Raw genomic sequence first — 5,286 nt, forward strand, 5'->3', positions numbered from 1 at the left:
GGTTTGTGTGTGTCCCCTGGACGGCCTCTTCACACGCAGACAAGCCCCGGCCTAACGTGAAGAGAGGCGGGTTAACGCGGCGATCTTAGCAGCTGCGCGCCAAATTAACCTGACGAGGTCGCGCTGATAATAGCTGCGCCGCGTTCCAATGGATCCAATTTATTTCGATTACGGATGAACTGCCGCGCATGAACCAGCGGATTTAATAAGAGGGCTGCGAAGTTCCCACGCGTTGCACATTTGGCCCCGACGGTAACTTCACAAGTCTGCGTAAATCCCTGACATGCCCCAATGTACAGCAACAGGATCATTGCTCAGACAAGCTCCGCCTTTTATCAGTTCAATGCCGTCCCTGAGCTCCAGTCAGTGACTTTGCCCAGGCTGATATGAGGTCATCAATCTGCTGCATGAAGGAGGAAGCATTTCCTTAGTCTCTCCTCCCCCAGTGATCAGTCTGCTGCAGGCAGGAGGAAGCATTTCCTCAGTCCCCCCTCCCCCAGTGATCAGTCTGCTGTTAGCAGGAGGAAGCATTTCAGGTTAACGCGGCGATCTTAGCAGCTGCGCGCCAAATTAACCTGACGAGGTCGCGCTGATAATAGCTGCGCCGCGTTCCAATGGATCCAATTTATTTCGATTACGGATGAACTGCCGCGCATGAACCAGCGGATTTAATAAGAGGGCTGCGAAGTTCCCACGCGTTGCACATTTGGCCCCGACGGTAACTTCACAAGTCTGCGTAAATCCCTGACATGCCCCAATGTACAGCAACAGGATCATTGCTCAGACAAGCTCCGCCTTTTATCAGTTCAATGCCGTCCCTGAGCTCCAGTCAGTGACTTTGCCCAGGCTGATATGAGGTCATCAATCTGCTGCATGAAGGAGGAAGCATTTCCTTAGTCTCTCCTCCCCCAGTGATCAGTCTGCTGCAGGCAGGAGGACGCATTCCTTCAGTCTCCCCTCTTACAGTGATCAGTCTGCTGCAGGCCGCAGGAAGCATTTCCTCAGTCGCCCCTCCCCCAGTGATCAGTCTGCTACAGGCAGCAGGAAGCATTTCCTCAGTCGCCCCTCCCCCAGTGATCAGTCTGCTACAGGCAGCAGGAAGCATTTCCTCAGTCGCCCCTCCCCCAGTGATCAGTCTGCTACAGGCAGCAGGAAGCATTTCCTCAGTCGCCCCTCCCCCAGTGATCAGTCTGCTGCAGGCAGGATGAAGCATTTCCTCAGTCCCCCCTCCCCCAGTGATCAGTCTTTTGCAGGCAGGAGGACGCATTCCTTCAGTCTCCCCTCTTACAGTGATCAGTCTGCTGCAGGCAGGAGGACGCATTCCTTCAATCTCAGCTCCCCAAGGGATCAGTCTGCAACATTGTAACTTTGTAGCCAGTCACATGGTGGAAGGCTACAACGGCCGATATTTGTGGTACTGTGCGTTGCAGCGCGGCTGTTTGCACCGCGGGCTGCAGGTGCGTTTGGGGTGCCATTCATATGAATAGCGTGCAATGCACCTCCCACACTGTAATCACGCGGGAGTTGGTGTGAATGGGTCCTCAGTGATAGCATGAAAACCTGAATGGCGTAGAGTCTTTATTTTTTTTATCATCGTCGGGTTCACGAAGGGATTTGGATGATTCTGCTGGAAAAACCGAGAACTGAAAACCCCGACCCGGAACCTCTGCATCAGCATAAAATTCTGCATGAGGCCCATTACTCCGATTGTGACAGAAGAGAAGAGGCGGAGCTAAAAAAATATACATCCAAAAATACACATAAATAAAACAAAACCCGAAGAGGCCCCCGATCCGAGCGGGACGAGGCGTTGTCGACTTCGGATATTGCGTTCATCTATTTTGCGCGGTTCTCCTCGGCGGCGTCCGCGCTCGCTGTGCATTATAGTGCTTAATAAAACATTCATCGCGTTCACATTATTACTTCTCTTCCTCCTCGCGTCTCTCCATCTTTCACCCATTAATAGAGGCGGCTGATTTATACCACACCTTTAAATATTACCGCGGCCAAAGCCGCGAGTCATCCGCCGCTCCCAGCGCCTGAATGAGACCGACCGCCATCGCCATCGCCATCCGAGGAGAGAAGGAACCTGAACACAGGAAATGTCTACAATGTGTCAGATTCTTATTTGTTTATTTTACACAGAGATCAAAGAGTACAAATATCCCGGACTTTGTTACATACTTTGTCTATCCAGTTTAAAGCGGAACTCCGGGATCAGCAGACATTGTCCTCATACAAGAGTCCTGTGTATTCTTCCTGAATCTCAGTGAGCTTTGTGTATTTCTTCCAGATCTGTGCAGTCATCCCGTGTGAGACTCGGAGCTTACTGTAACAAAGACCACTCACTGCTGCTCTCTCCTTGTGCAGGGTGACTGGTCTTGTCTCCGCCCCCCTCCTGTAATAAAGGCCACTCACTGCTGCTCTCCTTGTGCAGGGTGACTGGTCTTGTCTCCGCCCCCCTCCTGTAATAAAGGCCACTCACTGCTGCTCTCCTTGTGCAGGGTGACTGGTCTTGTCTCCGCCCCCCTCCTGTAATAAAGGCCACTCACTGCTGCTCTCCTTGTGCAGGGTGACTGGTCTTGTCTCCGCCCCCCTCCTGTAATAAAGGCCACTCACTGCTGCTCTCCTTGTGCAGGGTGACTGGTCTTGTCTCCGCCCCCTCCTGTAATAAAGGCCACTCACTGTTGCTCTCTCTCCTTGTGCAGGGTGACTGATCTTGACTCCGCCCCCACCTTTAGTGAAGACCCCTGTGTGGTCTTTGAAGGCACAGGGGGTCACAGTCACTAGAAGCAGTAGAATACAGGAGCCATAGGCAGGCACAGGGGGCTCAGCTTGGGCATTGTGTCATTTTGCTTGATGGCCAAGCAGAGCGTCACCTAGCCCTTTAAGGCCCTGCTTGCAATCTGATTGGTTGGCGCTTCTGCCTTGAAGTACCAACAGCTGCACGCCACAGGAAAGACCCAGTGCTGGATCCCAGGAACAGTGAGTATGCCAGGCCCCCCCCCATCAGGGCTAATACATGAATATATGACTATCCGAATATGACTAACTAATCACATACAAGTTAAGTATTAAGCTTTAGAAACTCTGCATTCTTTTTATTAACAGAATCTCTTTAATCATTTCTTTTTAGCTCTGACGAGGGAACCTTCAAACCCCTGAAACGCGTATGCGTCTTCTGAAACGCGTACGTGTCTTCTGAACCACATTTACCTTGTCCTTCACACGCCTCGTTTTCAGCGTTTTCCTCTGTGAACTTTCCAGTTGCGTTTGAGATCCGAAACGCTTTATGGCGCTGGTTTTTAGGCAGATCCCTAGAAAGCGGAAGCTTATTGTATCTCAAACACAACAATAAAGTTTTTTTGGAGAAATGCACTAAAAATGATGGAATTCCCCAATTTCCGATGGAACGCTAACACTTCAATCCAGATGCCTGTTATTGTCTGTAGTTGGTCGGTTGATACTCAGCGTCTATAGTCTGCCATTGTGACGCGGTGAAACCTCTTAGGCTGGGTTCACACCTTGGGCGTACTATAGGCACGTTTTTTTTAGCACGTTTTTTAGTTCAGTGAAACGCGCGTTCGACGTTCGTTTTTATACCTCCCTGGCGGTATGTTTTTTTATTTTTTTGTTATTTACTATCATTTATTTTTTTTAAACTTTCAAACTTCCCGCCGGTTCCGCCCCCCTGCGACGTGGCCGCTCGCAAGGGACGGAAACCGGAAGACGGCAGCGGGGATCGCGGACAAGGTAAGTCCTACGCTGTATTCCCGAGTGTGGCTCGGGGGTTACCGCTTTGTTAACCCCCGAGCCACACTCCGGAATACCAATGGAAACGCGCGGAAAAACGCCCCAAAAGAAGCTCCTGTACTTGTTTGGGCGTAGGGCGTTTTTCAGCGCGTTTCTACTCCCAGGTGGGGACCATGACCATAGGAAAGTATGGGACTTCACTTGCTGAGCGTTTTTTAAAACGCCCAGGTGTGAACCAGCACTCATGGGGGCTCCTCAGGTGACTACACCTCCAACACGAATAGTCCACACCAATCTGTGACCACCGCTGGCAACAATGAGAACGCCGTACCATCATTCACAGGCGGGTTCAGTTGTTTTACGGCACGGCGTCAACTCTCGGCGGCCTTCTCTCTCTCTCTTTTCTATTAAAGAGGAGTGAAAATTCCCATTAATAACAGAACTTGACCTCCGTCTCCAATCTTCATGCCAAAATGAAAAATGCCGAGCCTTTGGGAGTTTATGAAATCTCTTTACGGAGACGATTTTCAATTGTGTAACAACTGGAGCTTGTAAATGTGTTTTCTCTCTCTGTGTGTCCATTTCATGGCTTGTATTATCTATTCTCTTCGGATGTCTGACTTCTAAACCGCAAAATACACATTACAGAGAGGCGACCGCGTGACTGCGTATGTTTGTGTGTATACAGTGTATATGTATATGGGTCTTCCTTACCATCTTGTCTTGATTTGTAATGTAACTGTAATGTCTTCCTTATATTGTAAAACATAACACTGTTGATGCTTTAAATCCTGAATAATAATAATAATAATAATAAATGTGTGTGTATATAAACGGGGGAAGGACATTTCGAAAAGGTCAAAATTGATACTTTTTTCTCCCCCGGGGAATCTCTGTTTCCAATTGTTCTTCATGTACACAAAGTTTCTGCTTGTTTTTGCTGTATTTTGACAGCACGTCACTGGTAGGTATGTGCCTGGAGGGAGGCCGACCCTAGATGTGCTGGAGGACATCTGGAGTGTTTCTGCTGCAGTCATATGCTCCATATTGGGTGTTCTAAAACTGGGATCCTGCTAGATATATGTTTTTTTTTCTAGGGCTGGTAATGATTAAAATTTTAGTGTTCGATTAATCTAAATTTTTTAAAATCGATTAATTTCGATTAATTATAACGCACATACAGATCCACCTACATCGGCCTATACACATACAGCACAGCAATGAAGTAATACAATGAACTAGGATCACACTAATCCAGCACGTTATTAATCTCGCGTGCCCCACCCAATATGGCCGCCGCGTGAGTGAAGCAACTCAGAAAAATAACGTGCTGGATTAGTGTGATCCTAGTTCATTGTATGACTTCATTGCTGTGCTGTATGTGTATAGGTCATTGCTGTGCTGTATGTGTATAGGTCGATGCCTTGGCTGGCGCTCGTGCAGAAAGTTTCTTGGGCAAACTCACCGGCCCAAGTGGCTCCGTCAGCTAATGAAGGGGGGAGGAGTCATGGACATCGACGTCACCTGACTCCT

Source organism: Nanorana parkeri, unplaced genomic scaffold (genome assembly GCF_000935625.1).
Source record: "Nanorana parkeri isolate BGI_ZX_2015 unplaced genomic scaffold, ASM93562v1 scaffold2494, whole genome shotgun sequence".
NCBI classification, from domain to species: domain Eukaryota; kingdom Metazoa; phylum Chordata; class Amphibia; order Anura; family Dicroglossidae; genus Nanorana; species Nanorana parkeri.